The following is an 18,796-nucleotide window of genomic DNA, read 5'->3' on the forward strand; positions in this document are numbered from 1 at the left end:
GGTTCGCTTCTGGCCACTGTGATCCAGGGGGCTGGGTGTACTCGCGGTGACCGTGCTGTCAAGTTCAGTTTTTGGCATGCGGTGTTAGGGATTGCAGTTCCTATGCAACTATCTTCACCTCGATCCATTCTGTTATTTTCACGCATTTTATCAAGAAAGACATGTACAATTGTATAAGGGATTGAAATGCCCGCAGAAGTACAACAGAGTGCGATTGAGATAGTGCAGGTCGAATTTTTACAGTGCCTGCTCGATTATTCAGTACAGCATTGTGCTAAATTTTAAAGGAACCGGTTTCTTAAAATGCAAATCAGACTTTTGCTATGTGAGGTCGATTATTCATGACAGAATTGTGCTGCAGGTTAAGGGATTCTGTTTCATAAGAGGGTGGGTTGAGGATGGGGTTGAAAGGAAAGTGAAGAAGAAAGGATGTCAACATAATGTAGTATTTAATAAATATATATTAATTAAGCACGTAGGATAGCATTGGAAGTTAACACAAAAATTACCTTATGGCTAGCACATCGGTTAGTAATCCTATCTCATAGCTCCAAGACAATAAAATCAAAACCTAACGGAGTTACAATCTGTGTAAAGACTGTACACTTTCTTGGTGTCCACTTCAGTTTTTCGCTGAGTTCTCATAATTTTATCCTGTATCCCAAAGGCATACAGTTTAGGTTAGTGGATGATTCTAAATATGACCTGTGTGAAATGGGCACATACTTGTCCTAAATGTTGGCTCAACATACATAACAATCCAACAATAATGATAATCCTCAAATCGGCATAACATAAGAGGTACAGATGTGGCAAAATTAAACTATCAACATGGCAACAGGACTGCAACTGTCTGCTTTGAGTACATTACTAAAGTCTGATTTGATACAAAAATCTCTCAAATAGGCTTACACTAAAGGAATTATTTTTTATATGTTACTTGCACCATTTAGTTTGTAGTATTGGTTGAGAAAAATTTTAATCTTATATTTGTATACAGAACAAGAGAAAACAGTTTACTCGTATCACATAATCCAAATGTTTGTTATCCAGTTGAATACTCAAAATGTCCAAAAAGCATGCAGTCTTTGCTAATATATATTACTGATAAATCCAGAAAAATCAGTGTAGAATGAAACAGGAAATTTGCATTCCCATAATTCTGTGGTTTTAAATTGAAGATGGGACTCTTGTCTAATGAAGAGGGGGAGATACGAGTCTTCAATTCAAAAGCACAGAGTTATGGCAATGCAACTTTCCTGTTTCCAGAAGTAGATATTAATAATATTTTAGTAAGAAACACATGGGTTTTGCAAAGTTTGAGCACTGGACTGGATAGCGGACATGTGTATTATGTTGAATACACACATTTTTTTTGGCCGTCATTACAAACTACATGAGGTAAGTAACATGTACAAAAATATAATTTTTGGGTGGAGTATTCCTCTAAAATTGCATTAAAACTTGGCAAATATTGTCCTATGTTAATGACCACCGTTTATGACTTTATTAATTACATTTTGCACATTCACTCCTGGCATGCTCTAGATGTTCACCATAGTTTTGCTGGAAAACAGTGTGACATTGTGTGTTGATAGGATGATGATATTGTGGTGTTTGCATACATTTGAGAAGATATGATAAACAGGAATTAGGGGTAAATGTTTAATAATAATTATTATACTTTGATTTTATTGAATTTTTCTGGAGTATTTTAGACTACTCAGTTTATTTCGGGGACCTAAAACTTATATTTATGGGGCTGGGTGGTTAAATTATGATTGAATTTCATCATAACCCATAAGCTGCCTGTTAGGTTCTTGGGTTAAATAGATAGCTACCTTTAAATACAGTTGTTTGTAGTGATGCTCAGTGGGGTGTCTTTCACTGTCATGAAACAGACTTCTTTTTTATAAAGAAATGTGAAATTGAAAAAAAAGAGAAGAAGAAAACCTGTCAATATAGCCGATTGCTATGTGTTTTTAGAAATATTGTGCCTACAGTATATACTTTAGATTTTAGACAGATATTGTCATATGTGATTGATTGTTCCCCTCATTTTGAAATCAAACCTCTACACATCTTGTTACAGCCTCCTTTCTTGCATCCACAGATTTTTATTTAGAGATCTTGCAATGATGATTGCACTCAAAGTATCTTTGAGCACTTGCCATTGAGAGCTGAAGGATTAGCAGATGTTCTGCACTGTAAACAACTTGAAGTAAGCAGTTAGTATATCAGCAGTTGTTGAAGCAGGCAGACATGACAGGGGCACCCTCAGCATCAAAAAAAGCATTCAGAGTCTCAGGACAGGCATCAGAATCAGGCTTTATTGTATGGCACGCATACAGACTCAATTCAGATGGAACAATGAGCGTCCAGCCAAAAGCACCTTTTACTTTTATTACAATTCTTATCATTTAAGCCAGTATTCTTCCTCATTTGACTTCTAGCATTCCACTGCTCTAGTCCTGCCTCTAATTAATTACACCAATAATTGTTAGTTGAAGGGGTGTCAAACCCCACTCTGTCATTCTTATCTGTTTCATAAGGACTGCTCTCTCCCCCTACTATCTCAGCGCTTGCTACCATAATTTACAACCAAACAGTTCACATTCCCCCTCTAAGTGAGGGGCCCATCCTGTCAGCTCTCTAGCATGTCTGACCTCTGGCTTATGAACGTTTGGTGCTTTCAGGCCTATACAAAATAATAAAAATATATATAGCATAAGCCTTTTTAATTTGCAAAATAATAAAAATATATGTAGAAATAAGACTTTTTAATTCTAACTCTTTTAATGTTATATCTACTTTTCTCATGTGCATATAATACTTTTCCAATATATGCAAATTACTAATTTTAAGATTTCAATTTTCAAAACAGTCAGAATGAAGCTAATAACCTATCCTGTTTTGGCATAACAGTTGGCAAAATTTTCAGCCCCCTTGGTCCAGAGTTGGGCTAAGTAAGTTTCAACATATGCTGTAATTGTGTTGTGCATACATTTTACACATAGAAAACCTAAGAAAAACATTATAAATATGATACTTTCTCTCAATTTCCTTTATAAGCTTTGGCAAAAGATTTATCAAGCAAAAAATATACAGTACTTCACTTGAAAAGGTTCAGTTTCAGTACATAGATCATTTCCCACTTTGTAAATCAATCAGTAGAAACTTCTATATAATGTCTTTTAAAGGATCCCTTGCATGATGGTGCTTTTTTAAACATATCACTGTGAAACTCACAGAGGACATACTTTGCTCATTTTAAGGCCAAACAAATTGTCAAGAACATTTTATACATGGCTTGCACTTATTAGCACAGTCAGTCAAAAAATCTATAAAGGAATTTTTGTTGATATTATGCAGATGTCCATTTTTAAAGTATTATTTTCATTTTCATGTTGTCTATCCCATTTAGTTTTTAACTTGTAAGATAATTATTTTGTTGCATTATTGTTTTTTATGATAATCAAAGTCCATTTGTTCACATACACTTATCCCATGTCAACACCTTATGGAGCCAGATTCCTTTGTTTCCTTTGTTGAGAGAGAGAGAGAGAGAGTCATATTATAACTTATAGTACATTGCTTATTTTCATATTCCCATTAAGCTACAACAATAGTTTGTGCTGTTTAAAGTAAGGTTAGTCTTTAAATCTGAATTTCTTGTAAAATATACAAGTTGTCACATTTTTTATTTGAATATTTTGACAAACAGCTGGTGGATATCACAGGAGTTATCCTTAAAAAGACTCTTTACAATGGTAGCTTTTGTAACTTGGCAGAATTCTCTAAACATCAACACTTTGTCGGTCTATGCTTACATATAGGATGATTTCTCTTACAGTGCTTTTGGTGGCTATGCCAGTTCTCAGCCTCTAATTTTGGACAGTATGTGTAAATAAACTATGGTGATGATTGTACCCTTTCAAGAATAATTTAACACATCTTAAAAGTAAAAGCAGCAAGTAGTTGATTTAGCATCTAACAGACAAACAAAGAATTTGAAGAAACTGAGACAAACATCAAATTCTGATTGCAGGTTTGTTTCAGCAGGAAAACTGTACATCACTGCTCATGAGAATGTAACTTAAAGGGCTTCAACATGTGCAGTGCAGCATAGGCAGGGTTCATCTGTGTTTTAGCTGTGTAACTTACAAGATTTTAGTTATTAGTGATATGTAAATAAGTGTTTTAAGTGTGTTTTAGTATTCTGCATTATGGAGGTCATGCCCATTAGCTTAAATTCAGTAGTCGTAAGTGGGAGCGCATTTGTTAATGAGTCCAGTGATGGAATATCCACCCACCCCACCAAACCCCGGGGTGGCCCGTTATGGTTTGCTTCTTTCTTTTAACTTTTGGGTTGCTTCTTTCTTTTCACTTCTAACTTACATCCTTTGCACATACATGCTGAAATTTCTGGATGAAGTGGTGGGATTTCAAAACTACATTACTTTGCCATGGCCCTTGCTATGCCCATGTAATAATATCAAACTACACACCTACTGTAGGTTCAGTGTGTACATTACTGCTTCAGTAGTGCACACATGTCCAATTATTTTCCAATTTCACCTTATCTTAAAAGGAAAGACAACTGGTAAGTGATCTGGGACCAAATGCAGTTGGCTGCAAACATATAGCATGACCCAAAACCTTTTTCTAGCTTGATATTTGGTGAAGATTATTAGTTTAATAGCATTATTTTTAGGAATCTGATTTCAAATTCTACTATAGTCAGTGTCTATATAACATTTGCATGATGTCCCCTGTTCTGTCTGGATTTCTTTGTCAATACTCTTTTTCAACAATATCACTAAGCTATACAGGTTAGAAGAATTAGATTCTCTAAATCAGCACACCTGTCAACTTCATTCCTGATTTATTCTTTGTGCTATTAAGATAATTTTAGTAGTAAAAATAATTGTTATTAATTATAGGTTTAAAGCTTATTACAGTTCATATTTGTGCTGTGTTTGTGCCATCCCATGTCACTTTTGTTTTGTTTTTGTTCTATTTTGTTTGTCACATGTCGTATTTTTCTGGAGTCCTTCGGTCACGTTGTTGTTAGCCATGCTGCCTCACAACTAACTCCTGATACCCTGAAAATCACTTTATGGAACTGCATCATCACAGCATTATTAACAGCAAGATTTTGGATTTGTGGGAATATTTTTTGTAGTACAGGGTGAGGCAGAAAGGATGGACATTTTTTACAAAATCACAAAATTGTAAAAAAAATTTTTACAAAGAAATTTATTGAAAGATTTGTGTTCATATTGAAATAGCATTTGACAATTTGTAGGGATGGAAATGCAGGTCTAAATGCAAAATACACCTTACCGAACGATTACTGAGGCCAAGTTCAGAAGAATGCTTCCGAGCAGATTGACTTGGACTGCGCATCAGGGCTAGTCGTACACTTTCCACATTTTCAGGGGTACGTGCCATTCGTGTAGCCCCTGGCGATCTTTTGTTCATTAGTGTACCTCTTGTACGAAGTGCTTTAACCCAATGTAGGATAGTATTACGAGTGGGAACAGCTTTATTTCTGTGGATATTGAAATGGCAACGAAACTCACGCAGAACTGCGGTAATAGATTGTTTGTTCTTGACAAAACTGTCGTACACAAAAATGCGGTGTTCTATCGTCCACGGCTCCATGGCTTCAACTAAAAAGAAAAAAAAAATGCTAAGACTTCGCGAACCTAAGGCCACCTACTGCACAACTGTCACTCCACCTAGTGGTGAATTCTAGCCATTTCAAAGATGTCCGTCCTTTATCCCTCATCCTGTATTATTTAATAAATATTTACTTAGCAATTATTAACATGCTTAATTTTATCTACAATTTTAGTTGCCATTTTGAGCTTTAGTGTTGTTGTGCGTTAACTTACAGCTTTATTTGAGACCAGCCATTTGTCGGTCATGAAGTGTACAGGTCATTGAAGCACTAAGGGTCTGGTGTGGGTCACCGGTGCACCTACTTTAAATGCCTGTACAAAGTAGCACAGGTCGAGCTTTGTGCCTTGGCAGCCACATATCAGATCCATATAAGGTAGTGCTTCTCAACAAGTGGATTGCAGACTGCAGTCATTAGTTCACAAGTGGCTCGTGGTGGGTCGCCTAAGCAAGTGTTTCTCAACTTCTGGGTCACGACCTGGGTTGTGGCTTGCAGTCGGTTCATTGGTTCACAAGTGAGTAACGGTGGGTTGCCTAAGAGTGAACAGTAGTGCCGAGCTATATATTTTCCCTTTTCTAAGTGTGTTTGTTTTACCAAGGGATACCCCTGATCATGCTTGTTTCACCAGTGAGCTGGTTTACAATTGCTGCTAGTGGTTCATCAATGAATTTGAAAAAGCAAAAAAGGGATGAGGGCTCATAAAGATTGAGAAAGACTTGTGTAAGGAAGGTGGTGTGGTCCAAATACGTAAGAATTAGCCACATGGAACAGCCCCAATCAAAACAAACATTTAGGGGCTGTCCAACAGTTAGAAAACAAATGCGACCCTGTGAAATAATAATAATATTTGCAAAATATTTATTACTGTGGTTGGTTTTGCCATTTTCTAGAACATTATTACCCTAGTTTTTTTTCCATGGCCCTTTGTTATAAGTACGAATCACCTCAACTCAGTCAGTTGTAAATCGGTGCATGACTGTATTTGCACAATGTTTTACTTTTTGAGTTTGATCCCTGCAAGTTTTTATTGTTAGTTTTTTCCTGTTTCATCTCTTGAACCATTTATGATTCTCTAACTTTCATTATAATACACAATAGCAGTTTTTTCACGTGAAACTCTTACTTGTGTTTTAGCTAACGTGCAAAGTGCTGCCAATTTGTTGCTTCCCAACAACTCTAAAATTGATTCAAATGGATTCATGAAATTGACAGTTGGAGAACATAATTGATCTCAGTGTTTCCAAAGAAATCTCATCTGGTTACATGACAATTTACATTGTATTTGTCTAATATACGTTATATTAAACATACTTAAATGATGATTATTAGTATTTTGCATAGTGCTATCCATGCAATTAAAAAAATGCAGAAAATTAAAAATTTCCAATTATTTTTAATAACATTAATAACAAACAACAACTACTGTACATTAATAAGTAACTTTACATATAATAAATAATAAAGACAAAAAAGAATTATTTAATTAAAAAAAAACTTTCTCTGAGTTACTAATGCACCAATTAATATAAAAGACTTGATTGGTGGTAAATTGGCAGATCACAAAAACTGTTTCATTTACTTTTCTAAGTTTCATGGCAATTTATTAGTAGTGATCCTGTATGTGACATATTATGGTAGTTGAGCTATCACAAGTCTTTTATTGCTGCAAACTTACTTTAAACAAATGGCAGTAAGGCAGACTTTGACAGTGAAATAGAGAAGACTGGAATACGGAATATTAACGTTTACATTAAAGAAAGTGAAGCAGTTAGGCAAAGAATAAGAAAAGCTACTTTAATGAACTCAGACCTTTTTAATTTGTCTTTTATTAAAATGGACACTGCCTGTCTGAGTTTGGATGGTGATTGAGCTTGTGTTTAGTCCAGAAGCTGACATTTTCAATTAAAAAAATAAAAATAAAAAGAATTTGAAATTGCTGCTTAGTAAACAATAGGCTTATTAGTCTATTGTTTGTTTTACTTGTAAGCTAGTAAGCTTGTCAAGAATATTAACCTTGTATCTTCTTGATAAACATCTTATGAAGGTTTGATTGAATTTGTGGCCCTTTTAAAGGTTTGTACTGTGTTTATTATTTGTGTGTGTCATACAGTACACGTGTTGGTAAGAATCAAGCAAAACAAGTGTTGCATAATTAAAATAGTAATAATTGCATCTCAAGAATCAGGAGTCTGTGGTGGGTTGGCACCCTGCCCAGGATTGGTTCCTGCCTTGTGCCCTGTGTTGGCTGGGATTGGCTCCAGCAGACCCCGTGACCCTGTATTCGGATTCAGCGGGTTAGCAAATGGATGGATGGATGGAATCAGGAGTGTATAGCTGGTACAGTTGAAAAAAAAAACAAAACAGAAAACCTGTAGAAATATAGCAAATGTATATGAGGGGGTACCCAAAAATAACTGGAATAAAAAAAAAAATGTTTTAGTAATTTTTACTTACTGAAACTGTAGTCTCCTTCAAAGTGCTCTCCGTGTGAATAAATGCACTTGTCCCAATGATTTTCCTACTGGTGGAAACATTTTTTGAATTGCTGAAGAGGAACGTTGTCCAAGGCCTGCAGCAATTTTACTTTGACTTCATCCATGGTACAAAAATGCTTTCCTTTGAGTTCTGTTTTCATATGCTTGAACAAGAAAAAGTCACACGGAAAAAGATTAGGCGAAAAGGGAGGGTTGCAAGAGCTCCAAGACACACAAGTCAATTCAGAATTCTTTTCAATAGTCCAACGACAATCTTTGTAAATTGCATTGCAAACCTTTTCAAGATTTTCGTCATTCCTAATTATGGAAGGTCTGCCAGATCTTGGTTGGTCTTCAAGTGACATTTCCCCTCATTTGAAATGAGGAAACCACTCGTAGACCTGTGCTTTACTTAAAGCTTCCTCTTTAAAAGCAGTTTCAAGCATCACTTCAGTTTCAGCAGTTGTTTTCCCTAAGAGAAAACAAAATTTAACACATATTCACTGTTCTTTATGATTACCCATCACAAACATCGCAGAACACGTTTAATAAGCACCAAGAAAAACGGACATGGAATGCCGTACAAACAATTCAGAGCAACACCACTTGGCAGACTGTCACAGAACACAGTAAGTATGCTACACCTAGCGGTGAAATTCGCAACTAAGTCTAGATTGGTACAGATTCCGATTATTTTTGGATACCCCCCTCGTATTTTAACAGCAAAAATATCTGTAGAGTAATTAATGATTAAAAATGATTAAAACCTGTAAGTGCAGGTATATTTACATTTAAGCACTGTTTAATTGCCAGTATCAATCAATTGAATCAACGTGTGAGAATATATATATTTTTGGTAGACAAATGGTTTAAAACTACTTTTTATAAAATGAAGCTTAAACACATTACGGTATAAATTAAACAATATGACAGCTTTTAATCATATGTATTGCCGATATTCTGGTATCCACTCTACTAATTATATCAGTAATTGGTATTAGCCCTAAAAATACCTCATAGGAGCATCTTTACTCTAAGTAAATAAAAAAGAAGTACAGAAACAATTTAAATATGACTCTTACAGATGAACAAATTAACAAATTGATTAGATACACTTAAAAAAGTGCACACTGAAATACCTGTGTAATAGGAAATGCTAAAGTGCAGATTCAAATTATTGCATAGAAAAAGTATTTAGTTGCTGATGTTTACCCAGGTTAGAAATCAGATTTGAAGTTGCTGAGGCATACTGCATGCCTACCTTAATTTTATCTGGCACAAACCACTTTAAAATTGTAGCAACAATGCTGCATGCAGGTACATATTCAAAACATGTTCATTCATTGTAGGTGATTAGGTTTGCAAACCTAAGTTTTACTTTTTAAACTGTTATTTTAATGAAACTAAAACATATGTGGCATTTTGAAAAGCTCAGACAAAGCAAGCTACACTGCCATATTAATAAAGTACTGTAGTAATAAGTCCCAGTGTCTTTTTTTTCTTTCTTCTTACGAACGTGTGCCTTTTACAAAACGTTCAGCCTCTTGGCTTAATGGTCATCATGTGAGGAATGTTAACATGAAACATTGAAATAAAGCTTAAGGGGGATTCTGTAAAAAAACATGCAGTATGCTCTAAATCTGAAGTCACATATAACCCTGTTCACTTTTTCTTCCTAGCACCCAGACAACTGCCTGTGCAGTAGCAGTGTGTGTAGCGGCAATGTTCATGCATTTGAGTTTGTAGCAGCAGCAGTGTTGGAATCTTTTGGAGTGGTGGCCTGCTGCTAAATTGTCTGTTTGCAGGAAACACTAGGTCTTAATTCATCTGTATGTTAAGGCTTTCAAATTAACCAACAATTTATGTTTGAATAGTCATATTAACAAAAAAAGAACGCAGTTGAATGCAGGTTAAAAATTCTGGGTGATGCATGTACATGTGTACTGTATGTGCTGTTTTCTATATCTTGTTAGTAGTACAGTATTACTTAGCGACCCAACATTTGCGCGATAGACATATGAGCGCCGACAAAATAGCGCGATTAAAACGTGGCGTCAAAATCGCGCAGACAAAATTGCAAAAGTTTCATTAAATATGAATTACTAGTTTAAAGCATATATAAGAATGTTTATTTTAGAAGTCAATATTATGAGACGCGGCATGCCATCAGCACGGCATGCAGATAGTCCTTAAGGTCACGCCCTGCATATGTAGGAAGAATTGCAGCAAGACGTCTTGATAGTTGAGCGTATTTAGACTTGCTGGCTGCCTGACTGCTGGTAATTCCACTTTGTATACGACATGTTATGCCAACCATGCCATCAGCAGTTATAACAGTTATAACCTAGCACATAATGTGTACATAATGTGCACGTACGCGTCCCACTCTCTTGGCCTCTCTTGTGATTTTGTCAGCGTGCATTTGTCGAAAACCAGTCAGCGGGTTTGTTGGCGCTCATTTGTCCGTCGCGGTTTTGTCGGGGCGCATATGTCTATCGCGCTTTTGTCAGTGAACCGTATTACTTTTTGCTCACATTGTATCTGTAAAGTATAAAGTGCTTACAACTCATGCAATTTTCCTTAAAGGACACACATGAAAACTTCATTTTTTTCTAGCTGTTTCGCACAAAAGTAACTAAGACAAAATCAAAAATGAATTGTTAACCATAAAAATTGATCTTGTTTAGAAAATCTTGTATAGAAAAACAATTACCCCACATTGTTCTGTAAAATTTAAGATATTCTCACCGTTCAGTTTTTACCTTTGTCTGTTTCATATATTAAATGTTCTTTTATTTTATATTATGCATAGTGATATCTTTTGATTTCTTTGAATATTACATTTGTCCTAATAACAATTACAACCATTTAAATATGTTTTTGATCAGTGTTCATTTTTTCAATTCAACAAAAAAGCAACAAAGCAAAAACAGCGTATAACTTCCGAAACTTTTGTCACATGTAGTCTGTTCTGAAATATCAGCAATAGAAGCAAACAGTAAGCTTATATGTACAGTGACCCTCGCTGTATCGCGCTTGGACTTTCGCGGCTTCACTCCATTGCAGATTTTAAATGTAAGCATATCTAAATATATATCCCGGATTTTTGCTGGTTCGCAGATTTCTGCGGACAATGGGTCTTTTAATTTATGGTACATGCTTCCTCAGTTTGTTTGCCCAGTTGATTTCATACAAGGGACGCTATTGGCGGATGGCTGAGAAGCTACCCAATCAGAGCACGTATTATGTATTAAATAAAACTCCTCAATGATATACGATATGCTTCCCACGCGGTGCTTTGCACACTTAAAAGCTCTAACAGCCCATATTGATTTTTGATTGTTTGCTTTTCTCTGTCTTTCTCACTCTCTCTGACATTCTCTGCTCCTGACAGAGGGGGTGTGAGCAGAGCGGCTGTTTGCACAGTGGCTGTTTGCTTAGAAGATACTGACGCTCCTCTAAAAAATGCTGAGAGACTACCTTTACATTGATCCCTTCATTGTGGCCGCTTTATCGCGGTGCTTCGCATACATAAAAGCCCAACAGCCCTATTGATTTTTCATTGTTTACTTTTCTCTCTCTCTCTGACATTCTCTGCTACGCACACTCCTTTGAAGAGGAAGATATGTTTGCATTCTTTTAATTGTGAGAAAGAACTGTCATCTCTGTCTTGTCATGGAGCACAGTTTAAACTTTTGACTAAAGGGTGTTTTTTCATGTCTAGAGGGCTCTAATAATGTTAAAAAACGTATTTAGAAGGTTGTAAACAGGTTTTCCATGCTCTAACTGCGAAAATGTTACATTTATAAATAAAGAATCCTACTTCGTGGAAATTCATTTATCTGTCTGTAGCGGATTAACCGCAATAAACAAGGGTTTACTGTATAACTGTGGGGAGAATATTTATAAACAGTGTGGGAGAGTTTCTAAGGGCCTATAATATAAAAAAATAACCATACAAACATGGTTTCTACTTCGCAGATTTTCACCTATTGCAGGGGGTTCTGGAATGCAACCCCCGTGATCGAGGAGGGATTACTGTATTTTTATCTGAGCACAATGTACCTCAAATGTGGAGAATTTCACAAAATAGGCAGCCAAAATCGATGTGCATGGCAAAGCTAACACATCGCTTTCATCAGGCGGTTGTAGTTTCCACTACGACCGCTAGATGGGATTAGAAGTGCTTTTAATACCATTTTTGGAATGTATCGAATACGCACCAACCAGCATTAGTGGGATACATGTGCCACCTCGGCTGCATTCAGCCTGGAAGTGGTTTGATGCAAATTCGCGACAATCGTCTACAAGGGGTGCCTCCCACTGTCTGTCTTCTCTAATTCTTATACAGATGTTCAGATTAATTATCTGCATTATTGAAAGTAAAGGCTGAATGAAATTTAACACTACTTCGAAATTCTGATGTTATAGGATCATTGTCAATATTTCAGAGACATCTTCCCTGAAATTCTGGATACCACTCAGTACTATTTAAAACTTGCTCTTTGCTTCCCATACTTTGCCAAGTTAGTAATCTGGTATGATATTTAATGATGCTGCTAAAATTTGTACTTGTCTATATAGCCATTGTACAAAAGAAGAGGTTAATTGTTATTAAAGGTGGTTGAACAGCAACCTAACCCTGTTTTTGCAATTTTTTTTCCATCAGTCTTTAAATAATAGTTCATTGTCCTACTTTACAGTGCTTAATGGGGCATGGAGAACAGATTTAAAATTAGTATTTACCAAAAATGAATTCCTTCATTTTGTTCCAGAAACTAGAAGGCAGGGAATTGGAGCAGTTTAGGTCTAAGTGTCATTTAAATCCTCAAGCATGTAATGTGAAATTGGATAAGAATAAAATGTTGGCTTATTGTTTTTGAAGGAAATATGTTAGCATAGGCAATTTATCTTCTAATTTATAAATAACAGCTCGGCTTTACTCAGTAGCTAAGGATGGATTTCATCATGTTCGTTACAATTACATGGGTCCTCACAACAATCCTTTTTCCTCAGAATAACAGACAGGATGGCAAAAAAAAAGTTTTTTTATTAAAAAAACAATATGGGCACTACAGATCACAGAGAGGAAATATAAACAGAAAGGTAATAAAATCTTTAGTACCTTTTTCACCCTACCTAAATTGGGCTTGAACCCATATCTGCATGGTGAGGTGACTTTTCCACTTGCCAGCCTTATAAAGTACACTCAAGCACTTCCTAACATTCTGTTTCTTGTGACCCTGGGTCTCTTTCTACCAACAGTTGAGCCTACGTACCAAGGGCCTATTCATACCTAAGTGTTTTTCTAGCGTTTTAGTGCTAAGCCAGAAACTAAACTACTTGAAAAGTTACTTTCCATTATTTTCAATGACAGTATTCACACATACTGTAAATGTTTTAGCAGTAAGCGGTTTAGAAAACTCCTGCATGCAACAGTTTTTGAGGATTTTTATCCAAACGCTTGTTCCAGCGAAATCAATGGTAATGCTCATAAAATGCTGGAAAAAAAGAAAACAAAAGTGAGTTTTTGAAATGTTTTTACAGAAAGACAATGGATTATGCAATGCAATGAAACTAGAAAAAATTCTGGTGTCGTCATGCACATGCATGCATAGGTCTTCTAGTGACAGCTGTTGACAAACAGATTAAGCTGTGTAGCTTGCAATCAAGTGACATGACTTCAGCAAAAGTTATAAGTATACAGTACATTATCTTCTTTTCAGCTTCCACATGGGATTTGCATGGGCCTGTGCATTTCTGAATTGATTGGTATGCTAACATGTTGAACAAAATATTACCTGATTTAACACTAAATTCTTGTTACCAGATTGCACACAGAATTCTTGTTTCTGCTTGGATGTGCGAATGAGCCCTGAAAATGGTTGGCGCACAGTCCATCACATTTTCTTCTTGCTGTATACCCACAGCTGGTGTAATCACCGGCTCACAGTGACTCTAGAATGGGTAGATTAAATTTACCCCTTAGCATCTGCAGTATTAAATGTTTATAAATACAACATGTGTTCAGTTCTTTTGAGTTGATTACTGCTGGGCATGATAAACCCTTCGTCAGTAGCTGTTACTAGATGACCGTTTCATGCTCTCGCATGGTAGGCAATTTGCAGCAGGCAATTTTTTGCAAAATAACTAATTATTTGGCTGCCTGGTTTTTTAGAGATAATGCTCTGCTGGCACTTAATCGCTGAGCAGGATCATCCTGGAATGAATGAGTATCCTGGTTTCAGCATCCCTTGCTAGCAGACATGGGCTGACACCTCTTGACCAGGGATCTTGTGATGTCTTACCCGCCATCCTTGGCATTGTTGGCCATATCTATCACCTATCGAGTGACTTGTTAACCTTGCATCCTGGGTAACATGGCAGAACTACTTCATAATAATACCTGCAACCAGAGTAAGACTATATATACAGTACTAAACTCTTTGTTAGCCCAACAGTAACTACATTGTAGGAGAGAAACTAAGGAGTTACAGAATCTTTATTAAAAAGGTGTGTTTTCAAAAAATACCTAAACACTGGGTGCAATTTAAATAGATAAAAGAAGATCATTCCATAGCTCTAGAGCAAGAATGGACCTTTTTTTTTTCTAGTCTTGACATATCTGGCAAGAGGAGCAATAGTCAGCAGACAGGCAGAGGCAGAATTGAGACTTCTTGAAGAGGAGATACAAGAAGAGACAAAGGATTTGAGATGTTGAGGAGAGGAACCTTTCAGAGAACTGTAGGTCAAGAAAAGAGTTTTGAAGTGGTTCTTCACAGCAACAAGGAGCCAGTGGAGAGACTGAAGCAAAGGAGTAGTAGGAGTGAAATGAGAAACAGAGAACACCATTTGAGCAGCTACATTCTGGAAGAGCTGGAGAGGTCTAATAGCAGCTGAAGTCCCTCCAGAAGAGTTTTGCAATAGTCCTGCCAAGAGAGAACAGTATTTTACACTTATAGAGTATACTGCATCTTGCTATTTCTAAGGAGCTAAATGGTCTCCTGAATGAGAAAAAGAGAACATTTAAATCTCGTGACAAAAAGGCTCTAAAGGAAGAAGAGCATGTGCTAAAAGCTGAGTGAAGGCAAGGAAGCTTACAAAGCTAAAATAAAGAAAAAACTCACTTAAAATAACATGAAGGATGTCTGGAATGGACTGTATATAATTATTTAACTCAAGCAATCCAAGACTCAGGTGCTAGAAGGGAAAGCTAACACGCTGAACCACATTTTAATAAATTTTCCTTCCCACTTGCACCTTCTTCCAATGACCAGTCTCCCCACACCTTCCCTACTACATCAATAACTCCTACCACATCAACGGGAATGGCCAGTGACGAGTCAACCTTTGACCATCAGTATGGACTGCCCACAAATGAAGACCAATTAAGAAGACAACTGAGGAAGCTACACACAGGAAAAGCTGCGGGACCAGATGGAGTCTGCCATCAAGTTCTTACGGCCTGTGTTGGTCGACGTTGTGGTGTATTCTGTCTTCTGCTCAGTCAGTCCTTAAGGCTTCAGAAAGTGCCGCTGATGTGGAACATCTACTGTATGAACATCTATCTATCTATCTATCTATCTATCTATCTATCTATCTATCTATCTATCTATCTATCTATCTATCTATCTATCTATCTATCTATCTATCTATCTTAGGGCCTCATGTATTCTCAAATCAGAGACGTATGTAAAGAACACCATGCTATTTGTGCTCTTAACACTAGCATTCACTGTGTGTTCTTTCACAATTTAAAAAGATAGTAAGAATTTGCATTTATATATTCAGATATGTCTTCATTATTGATTGACCAGTGTTTGAAATTAAGCAGTAATTTTCAAAGAAGATGATAAGAGTATAAACTTATTTTTGTCAAATATATAGGCTGCAATTATTTAAGTACCGCATACAGTAGCAAACCAGATTAGCTAGATGGACTAAACGTTCCGTTCTTTTCTGAAAATCTGTACATATCCTTATGGTTCAGTTATATTTTGTAGGCAAATAAAATTAAACATTATTTATCAACTACAATATTGAAGATCAAAACCATAAATACAGGAGATGTATCTAGAAGTTAAAATGCTGATTTTAACTTTTAAAATGTGATAATTGTTAAAACTAACAAAAATATTTGGCAGTAAATCAGCGACATTGTGACATTGTGGAAAGATAGGGGAATATCATAATACAATATATTATTTTAAAGCAAATAGAGTGTATTATTTATTTTTACATTTAGGGTTTTAAAATAATGGTGTAAAATGGTTAATACTGAAGCATCCAAAATAGTAGGAATAACTACTATTGGCGTCGTATACTGATATTTATATGACACTAGCAGAATACCCGCAGCGGAGAAGTAGTGTGTTAAAGAAGTTATGAAAAAGAAAAGGAAAAATTTTTAAAATAACGTAACATGATTGTTAATGTAATTGTTTTTTCATTGATATGAGTGTTGTTGTCATATCTATCTATCTATCTATATATATATATATATATATATATATATATACAAATAACGACAGGGCAATGTATTAGGAACAAAAGGATGCCAAGTCTTTTAATTGAAATAAAAGTTATCTGCCTACAGAGGGCTCAATTGTGTAGACACCCTAAAATCAGAGTAAAATGAAGATGTGGCAGGCTAGTCCATTTTTTCAAAAACTTAATTTCTGCTACTCAAAATGCTTTTCAGTATCTTGTGTGGCCCCCACGAGCTTGTATGCATGCTTGACAACGTCGGGGCATGCTCCTAATGAGACGACGGATGGTGTTTTGTGGCATTTCCTCCCAGATCTGTATGAGGGCATCCCTGAGCTGTTGTACAGTCTGAGGAGCAACCTGGTGGTGCCTAATGGACCGAAACATAATGTCCCACAGATGTTCTATTGGGTTTAAGTCAGGGGATCGTGAAGGCCATTCAATTGTTTCAATTCCTTCATCCTCCAGGTACTGCCTGCATACTCTTGCCACATGAGGCCGGGCATTGTCGTGCATTAGGAGGAAACCAGGACCTACTGCACCAGCGTAGGGTCTGACAATGGGTTCAAGGATTTCATCTCGATACCTTATGGCAGTCAGAGCACCATTTCCTACGCAGTAGATGTCTGTGCGTCCCTCCATGGATATGCCTCCCCAGACCATCACTGACCCACCACCAAACCTGTCATGTTGAGCGACGTTGCAGGCAGCATATCGTTCTCCTTGTCTTCTCCAGACTCTTTCACGTCTATCACAGCTGCTCAGGGTGAACCTGCTCTCGTCTGTAAAAAGTACAGGGCGGCAGTGGCGGACTTGCCAATTCTGGTGTTCTTGAGCAAATGCCAGTCGAGCTCCACAGTGCTGGGCAGTGAGCACAGGGCCCACTACAGGACGTCGGGCCCTCAGGCCATTTTCATGAAGTCTGTTCCTGATTGTTTGGGTAGAGACATTCACACCAGTGGACCTCTGGAGGTCTTTCTGTAGGACACGAGCAGTGCTCAGCCTGTTCCGCCTTGCACAAAGGATCAGGTATCGGTCCTGCTGATGGGTTGAGGACCTTCTACGGCCCTGTCCAGCTCTCCGAGAATAACAGCCAGTCTCCTGAAATCTCCTCCATGTTCTGGAGATTGTGCTGGGAGACACATTAAACCTTCTTGCTGCAGCACGTTTGGATGTGCCATCCTGGAGAAGTTGGACAACCTGTGCAACTTCTGTAGGGTTAAGGAATCGCCTCATACTGCCAGTAGAGATGATTACTCAAGCCAAACCTAGCACGAGTGGAAAACCAGCCAAAAAAGATCAAGAGGGAGAAACTTGAAATGACCTCCACATGTAAAACCAGTCCTGTTTTGAGGGTTCTCTAATTGTTGCCACTTTAGTGCACCTGTCGTTAAGTCCATGAACACCAATACAGCTGAAAGTGATTAACAATGACCTCAGCTGCTTAACCAACCAGAAAATTATCAGACAGGTTTAATTGATTTCATGCCAGGCCCAATAAAAAAAGTGTTCCTTTAATTTTTGTGAGCAGTGTATATATATATATATATACCTGTATATATATATATATATGTATATATATATATATATATGTATATATATATATGTATATATATATATGTATCAAAATACTTGTGCTTACTGAAGAAGTAAAAAGAAAAGGAAACATTTTAATAATAATGTAACATGATTGACAATGTAATTGTTTTGTCATTGTCATGAGTGTTGCTGGCATATATATATATATATATATATATATACATACATGTGTAAATATATACACACACACATATACTATGGGGTGCCAAATAGGCAAACACATTGATTTTCTGAATATATAAAGTCGGCGTCAGAATATATAAAGTCAAAACTTGAATATATAAAGTCACTGTTGGAATATATATAGTCAAAACTTTTTTCTGAATATATAAAGTCAAAACTTGAATATATAAAGTCATTCCCGAATATATAAAGTCAAAACTTGAATATATACTGTAAAGTCAGCGTTGGTATATATAAAGTCAAACTTGTTTCTGAATATATAAAGTCAAAAGTTGAATACAAAGTATATAAAGTCATCGCTGGAATATATAAAGTCAAAACCTGAATATATAAAGTCAGCGCCGGAATTTATAAAGTCATTCCTGAT

General features: G+C 36.5%; 1 protein-coding gene across 6 annotated transcripts in view; it reads left to right on the forward strand.

Annotated features, from left to right (window-relative positions):
• Window positions 1-18,796, forward strand: part of slc7a2 (solute carrier family 7 member 2) — a 324,691-nt gene that overhangs the window by 35,793 nt on the left and 270,102 nt on the right. The gene's annotated exons all lie outside the window — the stretch shown is intronic.

The sequence above is a fragment of the Polypterus senegalus genome, chromosome 4 (genome assembly GCF_016835505.1).
Source record: "Polypterus senegalus isolate Bchr_013 chromosome 4, ASM1683550v1, whole genome shotgun sequence".
NCBI classification, from domain to species: domain Eukaryota; kingdom Metazoa; phylum Chordata; class Cladistia; order Polypteriformes; family Polypteridae; genus Polypterus; species Polypterus senegalus.